General features: G+C 40.8%; 1 protein-coding gene across 1 annotated transcript in view; it reads right to left on the bottom strand.

The window, feature by feature from the left end:
- The window catches only part of RSPH14 (radial spoke head 14 homolog), a 272302-nt gene that overhangs the window by 26819 nt on the left and 228259 nt on the right, over positions 1-17224 (bottom strand). The window lies entirely within an intron of this gene.

The following is a 17224-nucleotide window of genomic DNA, read 5'->3' as shown; positions in this document are numbered from 1 at the left end:
TGTCTCTCATCTTTCTCTTGGCAATGCACCATAGATTCTCTATGGGGTTCAGGTCAGGCGAGTTTGCTGGCCAATCAAGCACAGTAATCCCATGGTCATTGAACCAGGTTTTGGTGCTTTTGGCAGTGTGGGCAGGTGCCAAGTCCTGCTGGAAAATGAAGTCCGCATCCCCACAAAGCTCATCTGTTGAAGGAAGCATGAAGTGCTCCAAAATCTCCTGGTAGACTGCTGCGTTGACCCTGGACTTAATTAATCACAGTGGACAAACACCAGCAGGTGACATGACTCCCCAAATCAACACAGATTGTGGAAACTTCACACTGGACTTCAAGCATCTTGCAGTGTGTGCCTTTTCATTCTTCCTCCATACTCTGGGTCCTTGGTTTCCAAATGAGATGCAATAGTTACTCTCATCAGAAAACAGGACTTTGGACCACTGAGCAACAGACAGGTCTGTTTTTCTTTAGCCCAGGTAAGACGCTTCTGACGTTGTTTGTTGTTCAGGAGTGGCTTGACAAGAGGAATACGACATTTGAAGCCTAGAATATTGCACCTTTTCACAATATTCTAATTTTCTGAGATTGTGGATTTGGGGTTTTCATGAGCTGTAAGCCATAATCATCACAATTATGACAAATCAATGTTTAATGTTGCTGTTATGTGTGGACTCTTCTCTGCACATTGTAGCTAAGCAATTCTAAACCAGGAAGAAACAAGACAGCTTTCAAGATGCAGCAAGAGTTGAACCCATACTGCTGCTGCTGTATAACAAATGACATCCCCTCAGCTCCATCTTTTGACCTGCTGCTCTGCCCTTATCTCAATCTTTTTACCGCAGAGAAAATCCTTGAAATAATTTTCAGGTCTCAGGAAACCCTTGATAAAACCAATTTATTGGTGGTCAGTGAGCAAATGGACCCTTACATTGGTGGTCAGTGGGAAGAACGTCCCCCTTACAGTGGTGGCTAAAATGCCACTGTTACAGATAGCTAAAAAGACCAGTGGGTTCAAGCAGGTGGCTCTGCCATGTGGCACCAGACATGGAACTATGCAGGCACCATCAAATGGGAAGTCAATCAGCCACAGCTTAAGGAACCCCTAGCAACGTCTGGAGGAACTCTAGAGTCCAGCAGAACCCTGGCTGAGAATGGATGACTTAGAGTGAGTCTGTGGTTTGCCCATGGGGCACCAGGTGCTTTTTGATGTCACCTCCAACAGCTACATATACTAATCTTCCTTTTGCTCCCCACCAATTTATTTGGGCTGCAGCTCAACTTTCAGTTTGCTCATGGCTGAGGAATCTATCCCCACCATTATGTGACAGCACTGACGCCTGTGTGGCCCAAGAATAAAGCAGCTGCAGTGTCACCCAAAAAGAGGTGGCAGGTAATCTTCGAAGGCTTTTTATTAATATTCAAACTCCAGTGGACAATAAAGGTAAACATGTATTATTGTCACTGGATATGACAAAAGCATAAAATTCCATAACGCAGGAATATCTCTAGTCGATGCTTGAGAGATTTGGGTTTGGGTGCCTATTTATTGCCTGCGTGAAATTTTTGTATTATGACCCACAAGTGGCTATACGGGAGGGGGGTTGACTCTCTTCCACCTTTAGGTTGGGAAGGGGCACCTGACAGGGCTGCCCCCTTTCTCCATTATTATTTGCTTTAGCAATGGAGCCTTTGAATAGATCTCATGAGGAAATAGATGGATTCACAGTCCCATCCAAGAAAAAATTATGCTTTACGCTGACAATATGCTTTTGCTCTTGGGCAACACTGGATCATCACTTAGAGTGGCAATGGAAATAATCTCCTGATTTGGCCAGTGTTCAAGTTTAACCATGAACTGGACTAAGTATGCTCTCTTGCCTCTGAATGGGATAGTGGAACCCAATGTCTCCCTTGTTGTCCGGTCCAGATAACGTCACGTCATACTTTAAATAACTTGGTATAATTGTTACTGCAAATCCCCTAGATCACAGCTGATTGAACGTAATACTTCTGTTGTCTCCTTTTAGCAGTAAAATTAAACTTTGGAAAAAATTAATTTTTTCTTTGATTGGTAGGACCAACCTTATTAAAATGATTTTAATGCCTACTGTATCTTTTACATACTACTCCAGCAGCATTTCCATTGAAGGTATTTTGCTCAATTGACACTACATTCGCTATGGTGGGATAAAACACCTAGGAACACGTGCAACGTTCTAAGGATGAGGGAAGCATGGCTCTTCCAAATCCTTGGATATATTATATGGTAGCCTAGCTGCAACATATAATTAGAGGAATGGCATTATTACCAACTATGCCTAATAACATATTAGATCACGCTCTTGCAGTAATATTACTTTTTGTTACCTCTAAAACTCTGACAGCAGGGTTGGAGTTCTTATCTTTGTGTAGATAAAATAAAGGTATCCTACATATAGACTTATGATCAAAATATGGGAGAAATTAAAGCAAGCAGAGTTTCTGGCTTTACTCTATATAGTCCAGTAGGATCAAATTATATATATCCGGAGTTAGCCAAGTTGCAATACAGCAGTAAATGAAGTGTCACTCACCTGCATCACATCTTTGATGCAGGTGAGCTTGTACCTTTTTCTATGCTTCAAATAAAATGTAATCTCCCAGATAGTATGTATTTTTATAATCTACAAATTTAAACATGTTATTATATCTCAAGGTCCATCTATACCTTGGCATATTTCCCCCACGCCCATTTTTATCTTAATGCAGAATACCACTACAATGAAGGGTTTTATATCCAGGTACTGTATTCTGCATTACTCCTGAAAGAATATTTGGAAGAACATCCATGTAGTGCTATGGTAAAATAATGGGAGATGTGGGCAGTATAGGGCCAGAACAGTGAGAGGAGGCTTTGCAGTCTGTACATATGTGCTCTTTGAGTATGTCTCAGAGGCTCTTACAATTATATATAATACTACGGGTATATTACACTCCAGCTAAGTTAAACATTATGTGCCTACGCCAGGAACCCACTTGCACTAGATGTTGCAGGGAGTATGGAGATTTGCTACACATGCTCTGGCGATGTACAAAGCTATATAGATAAACAATATTAATGGTACATTTAAAACCAATATTGAATTAGATTCCGAACAATGCTTATTAGGTATCCTCAGTGCTGTAGTTCCACAGTTATCTACTAGAGAGGCACTTTCCAGCACACTATTCCAGGTTTGTAAACTTATATTGAAATACTGAAAAAGGGAACATGCCCTGATCTAAGAAAAGTGGATACGCACTATGGGTATTATTTTGAGATATGACCATTTTAATTTTTCAACACTGTGGTTGCCTCGATAATTCAGAAAGAATATGGGGGGATGGTTGAATACTCCTGAATTAGTACCACTTTACATAATGCTGTACAGACAACTATAACCTTGGTAAGATTGGTTTTGTTAGAGTCATATATTTATACCAGTGACATGTGCCTTTAAGTTATATAAACAATATATACTGGTGTGATGCTTGTTTGGACAAAGGTATGCTCTGGAAAGTTGAAAACTCTGGAAAAGAGGAAGTTTATAAACTTTGTTATTTTATCATTTCTAATAAACTTTGATTTAAAAAAATAAAAATGGTATGAAGTTTAGGGGGCCTCAACTGCGGCCCCCAATGTCACCAAAAGTTTACACATAATTTCAGTATATGATGAGACTGGAGACAACAACAGTATATGATGAGACTGGAAGAATGCTGTAGCTTTTACAAAACTGGGGAACCCACTGCTGCTTATAGTGTTTATAATTGTTCATTTTTTTCTTGTTGGTTTCTTTCTTTTTTGGTGTTGAGACATCACAATCTGTTTATATTAGAGGGACTTAATGTGAGGGCAATAAAGGAATAACAGAGAGAAAAAAAGAAGTGGAGTGAGTGACTATACCCAAAAGTACCAGGCATATTTCTTTGTTCCTGGAGAGTTGGCATAAAGTGTGCAAAGCACAGGTTTACGTTAAGCCATCTGATCAGCACAGTACATTGTAGTTTTTGAGGGTATCAGATGTTTGAGACCTGCAGATTTGCAATAAAAAATGCTATTGTTAGTAAAAACATTGTGTGTAAAGGTGTTAAATGTCTGAATTTAGTCATTTTAACAGCTCCCCAATTCAAATGGTCAGCCCAACCAAAACTGATTTTTCAGTTTCTTTGTCTCCTTTGGTCTGGTTTCGTTTCTTTAAAAAGAAGAAACGCACCGGTGAGCTCAGCAACACCAAAAGACCCGGAAAACCACGGAAAACAACTGTGTTGGATGACCGAAGAATTCTTTCCCTGGTGAAGAAAACACCCTTCACAACAGTTGGCCAGATCAAGAACACTCTCCAGGAGGTAGGTGTATGTGTGTCAAAGTCAACAATCAAGAGAAGACTTCACCAGAGTGAATACAGAGGGTTCACCACAAGATGTAAACCATTGGTGAGCCTCAAAAACAGGAAGGCCAGATTAGAGTTTGCCAAACGACATCTAAAAAAGCCTTCACAGTTCTGGAACAACATCCTATGGACAGATGAGACCAAGTTCAACTTGTACCAGAGTGATGGGAAGAGAAGAGTATGGAGAAGGAAAGGAACTGCTCATGATCCTAAGCATACCACCTCATCAGTGAAGCATGGTGGTGGTAGTGTCATGGCGTGGGCACGTATGGCTGCCAATGGAACTGGTTCTCTTGTATTTATTGATGATGTGACTGCTGACAAAAGCAGCAGGATGAATTCTGAAGTGTTTCGGGCAATATTATCTGCTCATATTCAGCCAAATGCTTCAGAGCTCATTGGACGCCGCTTCACAGTGAAGATGAACAATGACCCAAAGCATACTGCAAAAGCAACCAAAGAGTTTTTTAAGGGAAAGAAGTGGAATGTTATGCAATGGCCAAGTCAGTCACCTGACCTGAATCCGATTGAGCATGCATTTCACTTGCTGAAGACAAAACTTAAGGGAAAATGCCCCAAGAACAAGCAGCAACTAAAGACAGTTGCAGTAGAGGCCTGGCAGAGCATCACCAGGGATGAAACCCAGTGTCTGGTGATGTCTATGCATTCCAGACTTCAGGCTGTAATTGACTGCAAAGGATTTGCAACCAAGTATTAAAAAGTGAAAGTTTGATTTTTTATTATTATTCTGTCTCATTACTTTTGGTCCCTTAACAAGTGGGAGGCACATATGCAAACTGTTGTAATTCCTACACCGTTCACCTGATTTGGAAATACCCTCAAATTAAAGCTGACAGTCTGCAGTTAAAGCACATCTTGTTCGTTTCATTTCAAATCCATTGTGGTGGTGTATAGAGCCAAAAATGATAGAATTGTGTCGATGTCCCACTATTTATGGACCTGACTGTGTATATGTATATATATAAAAATGAGGGTTCTTCAAAAAGTTGGCATACTCTTTAAAAGAAGGGAAAAAAAAAAAAAATATATATATATATATACACTATATTGCCAAAAGTATTGGGCCGCCTGCCTTTACACACACATTAACTTTAAATGCATCCCAGTCTTAGTCCGTAGGGTTCAATATTGAGTTGGCCCGCCCCTTGAAGCTATAACAGCTTCAACTCTTCTGGGAAGGCTGTCCATAAGCTTTAGGAGTGTGTCTATGGGAATATTTGACCATTCCCCCAGAAGCGCATTTGTGAGGTCAGGCACTGATGTCGGACAAAAAGGCCTGGCTTGCAGTCTCTGCTTAAATTCATCCCAAAGGTGTTCTATCAGGTTGAGGTCAGGACTCTGTGCAGGCCAGTAAAGTTCCTCCACCCCAAACTCGCTCATCCATGTCTTCATGGACCTTGCTTTGTGCACTGGTGCGCAGTCATGTTGGAACAGGAAGGGGCCATCCCCAAATTTTTCCCACGAAAATCAAAATGTCTTGGTATGCTGACGCCTTAAGAGTTCCCCTCACTGGAACTAAGGGGCAAGCCCAACCCCTGAAGAACAACCCCACACCATAATCCTCCCTCCAACAAACTTTACACTTGGCACAATGCAGTCAGGCAAGTATCGTACTCCTGGCAACGCCAAACCCAGACACTTCCATCGGATTGCCAGAGAAGTATGATTCATCATTCCAGGGAACAAGTCTCCATTGCTCTAGAGTCCCGTCTGTGATCCTGACTGCTTTAATATTTAGAATCTCTGACCCAAAAGCAGATGCAGATTACTTAGGATTGATTTTGCAGATCCTCCATTCAGGTTCTGTCATCAGTTTTATTTATAAATGGATGGAAACTGAAGCAATGCATAAAACAGCAGGACTGGTTTCCTGCTGATTCTTACAAAAGTCATTCTGTCAGGAGGTCCCCTCTGTGTTACTACATAAAGACAGGCTTGTATATAATGCTTGCACAGCATGCTTGCATGGACTGTGTTACTGCTCAAAGCAAGGAGACCCATGAAGATACTAACTTTTTGGAGGGGCAGAAGAAAAGCAAACTCCACGCTAAACAGATAAGTCAAAGAGGATCTGAAACCAATGGAACCATGATAGGCAAGCAAATATCTATAAAGCCACCTAAATGTCAGATGGGGCTCACAACATTGCATTATGTAATGTACGTAGTGGTATGAAGCAGGAGCTCATTGTTATGTTAAAGTAGAAAATCATGACTAGAGTATCAAACAAAGTTTATTTAAATCTGAGATACAGTGTTGTGCAGGGAAAAAAGTGCTAATTAATTTGTGGACTCAGGCATATCGACCCACATTGTTCCTCCACATAACACCAAACGTGTGGGAGGCTCTTTTGTCTGACATTCCAAAGCAAACTTTTAAATTAATCTTGCACATTTTTAGTTTAATGAAGTAAACCATTTGCAAAACATGGATAACTCCTTTACCTATCTTTAGTAAAGTAAAGGCTATCAAAACATTAACAATAACATATAAAGCCTTTTATAACTCTGCCCCAAATTACATCACCAATCTTGTCTCCAAATATCACCCAAACCGTATTCTCCGCTCCTCGCATGACCTCCTGCTCTCTAGCTCCCTTGTCTCTTCCTACCATGCTTGTCTCCAGGACTTCTCCCTGGCTTCCCCCATCCTCTGGAATTCTCTACCCCAATTTATCAGACTATCGCCTACTCTGCTCACTTTTAGGCGATCTCTGAAAACCTATCTCTTCAGGGAAACCTATCCTGCCCTCAGCTAATAATGGAATCTTCTACTCTTCCTACCAGTCCATCCCCCACAGTTACTACCTTTTGTACCACTAGCCCCTCCCTCCTAGATTGTAAGCTCCGAGGAGCAGGGTCCTCCTATCACTCTTGTATTGAATTGTATTGTTGCTGTATTGTCTCCCATTATATTGTAAAGCGCTGAGCAAACTGTTGGCGCTATATAAATCCTGTATAATAATAATAAAGGCTCTATAGACTTTAAGTAATTTTGAAAAGAGTAAAGGAGGGTTACAAACCCTCTCAATACGTTTTCTATCTGTGTTCCTATTGGAGAGATTATCCTTCACTTCCAGCCCAATAGCTAAAATTGGAAAATGAGAGGAAATCCCCCCAAAGTGAAGGAATCCTTGCTGGTCACCAGAACTGGTATCCCTATTGGAAGTCCCCCCTCCCATTCCTGTTCTGGTGACCACCTAAAAATTTGGGATTTTCTTTCACTTTGGTGATATCAGTAAACAGGACAAAGATGGAGGGTGAACTCCCTAACTGAGGTACAGACAGAGTTAATTCCGTTAAGCAAAATATTTTTCAGCAATGAAAACAAAATGAATATCAATTTGAATGTTTGTTAATTGACAAAAATTGACAAAAAATGACAAAAATCAATTGCAATTTCCGTCAACGAATGAAAATAGAACAAAAATGTAAGGGTGGGATGGTTCTTGTGACAAAACTTGGTTTTACTTATGAAGATGTTATATAATGGCTAAATCTGTGTCTGTAGTTTGTTCCAACCAAAATACCATAAATAATAACATATTATTAGATCTTCTTTACTCCCGGAGTATATAATGAGTTTGGAGATTCTAGAGAAATGCTTCAGAAATGCATTACAATTTAACTAAACCAATTAGATTTTAGTCTACTAAAAGATGACTATAACTAAAACAATTCGGATGACTAAAATACGACTTAAACTAAAATGGCATTTTAGTCAAAAGACTATGACTAAAACTAAATCAGAATTTTATGTCAAAATTAACACTGGGCACAGACAGCAATAAAAACCCAACTGGCGTTTTAATCCCTCACCGCTCTATCCAAAACTAAAAAAAAAAAAGTTTTGTTTTAGTTATACTGTAGTTTAATAATATAGTCCTCAACAAGGAACTTTTTGCTACCCTTAAAGCTAAAGGCAACACATTTATAACAGTATGCCAACCATGGATAGACAATACTTATTTTTCTACTGTACATTTCATCCCATAATCTTGTCTCTAGCTGTTGCCATATTATCATACGGCAAAATGTTCCCCTGAATGGGGAGGATTGGGATGGGGACGAGTGCTCCTCTTTTTCTTCTCACACCTCATACTTTCTGTCTCCCTCCTCTCCAGACTTCCTCAGTCTCCCTCTAACATCTCCCATGAGTCTACCTCTGCACCCCAGGTTTGCCCTACCCTAGCCTACTAGTCCTTCTTCACCAACATAGAAAATCCATAGATAATCACAAACATTTTTTATATATAAAGTGCTTGTGAGCCACTAAAATACTAATTTAATTGTGATAGTAAATTAAGAAACATACTCATATTCATATGTAAATAAATCGAAAAATAAAATACAACTGTGTCACCCTCCAAATGTAAGAAAATTTTAATTATAATTAAATACTTCTAAAAAGTGCTTAATTAATAAAAAGTAATACCCTAATTACTGTGCTTAATCCATAACATATCCAAAATCATTATCAATATTAAGTGTAGAATAAATTCAAGTTGAACAAAAAATATATACTAAAATAATATTCAGAAAAAATAAAAAAAAATAAATAAATAGTGATTTTTCCCAAATCATTATTTATATTTTTTCTAAATATTATTTTAGTATATATTTTTTATTCAATTTGCATTTATTCTACGTTTAATATTGATAATGATTTTGGATATGTTATGGATTAAGCACAGTAATAAGGGTATTAATTTTTATTAATTAAGCACTTTTTAGAAGTATTTATTATAATTTAAATTTTCTGACATTTGGAGCGCAACACAGTTGTATTTTATCCATAGATAATCCAAGCGAACAGCGCACCTTGGAGGGCATCCACTGTCTAATAACCACACATATGCCATTCACAGTAACCATTCTACTTCTGTATACCCTATTGTGACTATTTTGTTTTTGTATATTGATGTGTCCTCTACGTCTTGAACATGGTTACATGGATGTTGTACCCTGGGTAGTACCCTTATCTGCATTACCCTACAGGGCACTTTCTGTATTTGAACAACATAATAAAAGACGTAAAGGAAATGTGCTCATTAAAATAAAATAACTAAAACACATAGTAAGGACTCTAAATGATATAGTCAACACTTCTGTACAGCATTGGAAAGCAGATTTTACTTTGCAATAATAAAGCATCAGTTGAATATAACTGGATACAAACATTTATAGGTAAAGTTGATCCAGGGAATATCTGATTGCCTCTCGGGGGATAAGGAAGGAATTTTTTTCCCAGCAGGAGCAAATTGGATCATGCTTTGTTGTTTTTTTTGGCCTTCCTCTGGATCAACTGTGTGTGTAGAATTATAACTTTTTTTTTTTTCTATGTTTGAACTGGATGCACTTTTGCAATTTTTCGGCCAGACTAACTATGTAACTATATAAGTTTGTAGAATACCTTGGGACATAATTTTCTTATTTTATCAGCTCCAGGTGCATGTTTATCATGAGTGAAATACAAGCCTCCTGTGCTTGGAGCTAAGAATTCTGATCGGAGCTAAGAATTCTGATTGGCGCATTCTGTTGACCTTTACAAATAACATCCAGAGCTTATAATTACATTTGTACTCTGGGATAATATAAAAACACCAAATAACGTTATTATGTATTAATTGAAAAAACACAAAAGCAATTACAGTAAATGCCTGAAACTTGATAGCAGAAATCTCCTGTATAGTAACAAGCACACTTGGAGAGGGAGGGCTAGCATTATGATTCAATCATGCCCTGCAGCATGCATGTGCTGGCAGTAATCCAGCTGGCAGGAGGTGTGAGCAGAGTGATGACCTCATCAGCATGCTACTTCACCTTCATTGTCCAGTTAGGAAGCGAGTAATTGCTGCTGATATCCTGTAGCTGCAATGGAGGTTACAAAACTGGCTTTAGGGTCGGCAAATTGTGGCTGGATCACAAAACTGCATGCAGAGTATTACAAATCCTTTGGCATGTAAATTTATTATTTCAGGTACTTATATAGCGCCGTCAATTTATGCAGCACTTTACATATATATTGTACATTCATATCAGTCCCTAACCCTCAAGGAGCTTATAATCTAAGGTCCCTAACTCACATCCACATACTAGGGCCAATTTAGACAAGAGTCAGTTAACCTAGCACAGGGGTGGGCAAACTGCGGCTCTCCAGCTGTGGTGGAACTACATTTCCCATGAGGCATTGCAACATTACAAAACTGACAGTTACAGCTATGACTTGCAGAGGCACGATGGAACTTGTAGTCCTGCAACAGCTGGAGAGCCGCAGTTTGCCCACCCCTGACCTAGCAGCATGTGTTTGGAGAGTGGAAGGAAAGTGGAGTACCCCGAGGAAACCCACACAGGCACAGGGAGAACATGCAAACACCAGGCACGGAGCACCATGGTTGGGATTTGAACCAACGACCCTAGTGCTTCTAGGTGGAAGTGCTAACCACTTAGCCACTGTGCTGCCCATATGTATTTCGTCTATGTATTTAGAAGTTTGTCTGTACTTCAGCTTTTGTTGGTGAGTTTCCATATTCTGAATAGACTACCATAATGCCTAGGACAACCTCTAAAACTACACCTTCATCTTCTTGCTAAAGAAAAGCTTATTATTGCCTCTGCCACACATAGAACCCTCATTTAGCCATTGTCAGACATGAAAATTACAGAATTACAGAGGGAAAATTGGACCTTGGGGGAGACTGCTCCAGCTAATAGATATTTCAGGGTTCTGATTTACTCCAGTTAGGAAGTAGCATGGACGGCTAGGGGCATACCTAATTGCAGTCACTTGCACCTTATTGGATGCAATCACTTGTTAGCACAATTAACCAAATAGCTAATCATTTGCTTACAGCTCAGTACATAAAAAAGCATGTATTTTAGAAAAGTTTTGTTGCTAGAATGAGAAAAATACATAATTAAAGGGGCACTGACTGTAGAATTATTATTACCACCCGATGCGGTGCTTGTAGCATTTTAGAAACCGTTCCCTCTTGATAGTTTTACTCACTACACCCGTATGTGAAAATTCCTAATTAATGAAAAATGCAAGAGCTGCTCAAATATACTCTGTTTACAATGGTTGTAAGCAAAAGGGCAACTATGAATGCACGAACTATGAGACGAATGAGCTACAGCAGCTACATGAAATGAGGCTACACTGTGAGCAAGATCACCAAAACTGGAGGAATGAAGACTGGAAGGACTTGGTTTTTATGAATATTGCTATTGGAAGGCAATGCAGATGGCAGGGTCCAAATTTGGCATACACAGCATGACTTATCATCTCTTGTATCAACGGTACAATCTGGCAATAGTTTACTAAAGTGGTATTTTTTTAATTATTTTTAGAACACCCCCTTGTTTAGACCTATCTCAACCATTTTACCCCAGAAGAACCGTTGAAATAATTTTCAGGGAATCCCAGCTAAAATTAATTAATTTGGGTTCGGTGGGAAGAATGACCTTTAGTCCTCATGAACGTTTTTACAGCTGCTGTTTTTGGCTTTTGATGTTTTTTTACTTTTTTTTTCTACAGCTAGTAAACCCCCCAGCATGTTATCCTATGTGTCCATGAACATATAGACTGTAATCAACATTTTTTGGAAGGGACATTTTTTGGCTGGAAAAAAATTCCAGGACTAGTGGCTTTTTAGAGGAGTTTCTTTAGCTGTAAAAATGCTCTAATGCTGAATAACACGGAAAAACGTGGTAAAACGCCGCAAACCAGCGTTTTTGGACTTTTTTTGACCCAAAAAAAATTTTTTAGGTAAAAAAACCCGCTAAAACACTAAAAAATGCAAACGCAGGAAAAAATCGCTAAACGCGGGAAAACACTGCTGAACGCTAATGCAAAAACGCTAAAAAAAGCTGAAAAACTCAAGTTTTTAACATGACTATACACAGCTAACATTACCAGCGTTATCAAAACACCCAGTATGCATGAGGACTTATATTGGGCAGAATGCCCTTTACATTGACATTCAATAAGAAGAATGCCCTTCTTACAGACAGCTAAAAAGATCTGCCAAGTGGAGCTTGACCTGGAATTAGGCAGGTACCATCAAATGAAAGGTCAATCAGCAACAGCTCAAGGAACCCCTAGCAACCCTTCTAGACAATGGCTGCCCCTATGTCAAATAATTGTTATTTGAATACCGCTGCATAATATTGGTATATTAATATTATCATGTAATCTTTTAGTCTAGATCAGTGGTGGGCAACCTTTTTTTTCAACTGAGCCAAATCTCGCCAAAACCACGATTGAAATTTATTTTGAGAGCCACATTTTTAAAACTGAAAATACATCTCCCATATAGTAATTCATCCCCCATAGTAATTCATCCCCCATATCGTAATTCATCCCCCATATAGCAATTCATCCCCCATATACAGTTGCAAGAAAAAGTATGTGAACCCCTTGGGATTACGTGGAGTTTTGCATGAATTGGGCATAAAATGTGCTCTGAACGTCATCTAAGTCACAACAATAGAAGAACACAGTCTGCTGAACATAATACTACACAAACATTAGATGTTGCCATGGTTTAATTGCACATAACATGTAAACATTCACAGTGCAGGGAGGAAAAAGTATGTGAGGCCCTAGCTTAATGACTTCTCCCAGAGCTAATTGGAGCCAGGAGTGAGCCAACCTTGACTCCAATCAGTGTGATGATATTGGATGTGCTGCTGACAGCTGTCCTGCCCTTAAAAAACACACACCTGTTTTGGGTTTACTGGTTTCAAGAAGCACTGTCTGATGTGAACCATGCCTCACAGAAAAGAGCTCTCAGAAGACCTACAATCAAGAATTGTTGACTTGCATGAAGCTGGAAAGGGTTACAAAAGTATCTCCAAAAGCCTTGATGTTAATGTGTCCACGGTAAGACAGACTGTCTACAAATGGAGAAAGTTTAGCACTGTTGCTACTCTCCCTAGGTGTGGTCATCCTGTAAAAATGACTGCAAGAGCACAGCGCAGAATGCTGCATGAGGTAAAGAAGAATCCCAGAGTGTCAGCTAAAGACCTACAGAAATCTCTGGCACATGCTAACATTTTTGTTGACACATCTACAATAAGGAAAACATTAAACAAGAATGGAGTACATGGGAGGACACCACGGAGGAAGCCATTGCTGTCCAAAAAGAATATTGCAGCACGTTTGAAGTTTGCAAAAGAGCACCTGGATGTTCCACAGCACTACTGGCAAAATATACTGTGGACAGATGAAACCAAGATTGAGTTGTTTGGGAAGAACACACAACACTATGTGTGGAGAAAAAAAGGCACAGCACACCAACATCAAAACCTCATCCCCACTGTAAAACATGGCGGGGGGAGCATCATGGCCTGGGGCAGCTTTGCTGCCTCAGGGCCTGAACTGATTGTTGTCATTGATGGGAAAATGAATTTCAGAGTTTATCAAGACATTTTGCAGGAAAACGTACGACCATCTGTCCGCCAACTGAAGCTCCGCAGAGGATGGGTGATGCAACAGGACAATGACACAAAGCATACAAGAAATTCAACAAAACAATGGCTGCAACAGCACAGAATACGCCTTCTGGAGTGGCCCAGTCAGAGTCCTGACCTCAACCTGATTGAAATGCTGTGGCATGACCTTAAGAGAGCGATTCACACCAGACATCCCAAGAATATTGCTACACTGAAACAGTTTTGTGAAGAGGAGTGGTCCAAAATTACTCCAGATTGTTGTGCAGGTCTGATCTGCAACTACGGGAAACGTTTGGTTGAGGTTATTGCTGCCAAAGGAGGGTCAAACAGTTATTAAGTCCAAAGGTTCACATACTTTTTCCTCCCTGCACTGTGAATGTTTACATGTTATGTGCAATTAAACCATGGCAACATCTAATGTTTGTGTAGTATTATGTTCAGCAGACTGTGTTCTTCTAATGTTGTGACTTAGATGACGTTCAGAGCACATTTTATGCCAAATTCATGCAAAACTCCACGTAATCCCAATGGGTTCACATACTTTTTCTTGCAACTGTAGCAATTCATCCCCCATAGTAATTCATCCCCCATAGTAATTCATCCCCCATATAGTAATTCATCTCCCATATAGTAATTCATCTCCCATATAGTAATTCATCCCCCATATAGTAAGTCCCCCATATAGTAAGTCCCCCATATAGTAAGTCCCCCCCCATATAGTAAGTCCCCCCCCATATAGTAATTCATCCCCAATATAGTAAGTCCCCCCCCATATAGTAAGTCCCCCCCATATAGTAAGTCCCCCATATAGTAATTCATCCCCCATATAGTAAGTCCCCCCTGTGTCAATTCACTTACCTTTGCTCCGCGCGTTCCTCTCGTCGTGCTTCCCGCGCCGTTCTGGTCTTCAGGGCGGACTGTGAGAGGAGAGGAGTTCGTCACGCTGCCCCGCCTACATCCTGGCTGCCCCGCCTACATCCTGACAGCTGCAGAGTCCTGACTTTTGGGGCGGCCGCCCGAGAGGAGGGAGGGGAGGGGAGGTGAGGGGAGGTGAGGGGGCGGCCGCCCGGCACACGCCCGTCCGAGAGGAGGGAGGGGAGGGAGAGGAGGGAGAGGAGGGAGGGGAGGGAGGGGAGCGGACGCCCGGCACACAGAAGAGCCGCATTTAAGCTTGTAAAGAGCCGCATGTGGCTCACGAGCCGCGGCTTGCCGACCACTGGTCTAGATTGTAAGCTCCAAGGAGCAGGGTCCTCCTATCCCTCTTGTATTGAACTGTATTGTTGCTGTATTGTCTCCCTTTATACTGTAAAGTGCTGAGCAAACTATTGGCGCTATAGAAATCCTGTATAATAATAATAATAATAATAATAATAGTCTTTTATGGATACAAGATAGGTGTGCCAAATATTTGACTACTGAGTGTATTTTGAAAATTGGGTTTATAAGACCATAAAACAGCCAAATATCTTAGCAAAATCTTTAATTTCTGTTTAATAAGGAAGGCTAAATCCTGATAATATTACAACAAATCACTGGCATTTTAACCGCCTCCCGCCCGCCGTATAAGGTAATGGCAGGCGCAAGGTGGTTCTCTCGTTCTGGGAGGACGTCATATGACGTCCTCCCATTCTAACAGCGCGGCTCAGGGGGCGCGCAGCATGGCGATCGGTGGTGGACTGTGTCTCTCGGACACAGCGGATCACCGATCAACGGAAAGAGCTGAAGATGTCGGCTTGGTCATGTGATCAGCTGTGTCCAATCACAGCTGATTGCATGTAAATAGGGAAATGCCGGTTATCGGCATTTCTCTCCTCATGAGCTGTCACGCTGACAGGAGAGGAGAGCCAGTAATCGGCATTCCTCAGAAGGGACATGTGATGATCAGTGTAGCCCCTGCAGTGCCACCTGTCAGTGTCCATCAGTGCCAGCTGTCAGTGCCCATTACTGTCACCTGCCAGTTCCCATCAGTGCCTCGTCAATGCCACATATCAGTGCCTACCAGTGCACATCAATGCCACATATCAGTGCCTATCTGAGCTGCCTTTCAGTATCACCTATCAGTGCCAGTCAGTGCCACCTATCAATGCCAGTCAGTGCCAATTATCAGTGCTGCCAATCAGTGCCACCCATCAGTGCCAGTCAGTGCCGCCTATCAGTGCCAGTCAGTGATGCCTATCAGTGCCAGTCAGTGACGCCTATCAGTGCCAGTCAGCGCCGCCAATTAGTGCCACCTATCAGTACCGCCTATCGGTGCCATATATGAGTGCTGCCTTTCAGTGCCCATCAGTGATGCCTGTCAATAACCATCAGTGCCACCTACCAGTGCCTCCTCATCAGTGCCCATCAGTGCCACCTATCAGTGTCCATCAGTGCAGCCTATCAGTGCCCATCACTGAAGCGTCATTAGCGCACATTAGTGAAGGAGAAAAATCACTTATTTACAAAATTTTATAACAAAAACTAAGAAATTTTTTTTTTTTCAAAATTTTCAGTGGTTTTTGGTTTGTTTAGCAAAAATGAAAACCCCAGAGGTGATTAAATACAACCAAAAGAAAGCTCTATCTGTCTCAAAAAAATGATAAAAATTTCATATGGGTACAGTGTTGCATGACCGCGCAATTGTCATTCAAAATGTGACAGTGCTAAAAGCTGGAAATTGGCCTGGGCAGGAAGAGGGTATAAGTGCCCTGTAGGCAAGTGGTTAAACATCCACATAGAAGAATATCATTCAGGTTGCCACTTGCAGTAACTGATTTCAAGGAACCTACCCAGATAGAATTAAGAGAACTGCCATTGCTAATGTACTTGAAGACTGATAGTTTCTGCACTTTCAACTGCCTGATTTCACACACTGCCTTCGACTGGGCAGTGTGAGGGCAAGTAGTTAATAGGCAACAACTTGCCCTGACACTCCATTTAAAATGTCACGCTCAGACTATGGTAATGAACCAAAATAAGTGCTCAGGCCTGAAAGGTGTATTTAACTGGATGGCTCAGAAAACAAAAAAGAAAACTGTTGGCCTCACTGTCTGCTTGGAGGAACAGTATCTGCAGTGTCTAAAAGGCACTAATGTTGCTGTTACAGACAGATGTCTGAGTCTGGATGCAGCTGACTGTGTCCAGGCTTGGACATCCATTCATAACCGCAGATATCCTCTCTGTGTGCGGCAACATGTTAATCATATGTTCCAGTCATTGCCGCTAGAATTCAGTGGCCACATGTAACCTGCTATGTGAATGTGGCCTAACACTGTGTTCATTAATACTGTACATCAGTAATGTAGAAGAAAAGGCATCACAATGACCCACCTGTTAAATGTTGCTCCTTGCTCTGATCATC

The sequence above is a fragment of the Staurois parvus genome, unplaced genomic scaffold, assembly GCF_062004578.1.
Source record: "Staurois parvus isolate SC_StPar_1 unplaced genomic scaffold, SC_StPar_1.0 ptg000704l, whole genome shotgun sequence".
Taxonomy (NCBI): Eukaryota; Metazoa; Chordata; class Amphibia; order Anura; family Ranidae; genus Staurois; species Staurois parvus.
The sequence above is the reverse complement of the archived record's forward strand: the minus strand, read 5'-3'. Positions and strand labels throughout refer to the sequence as shown.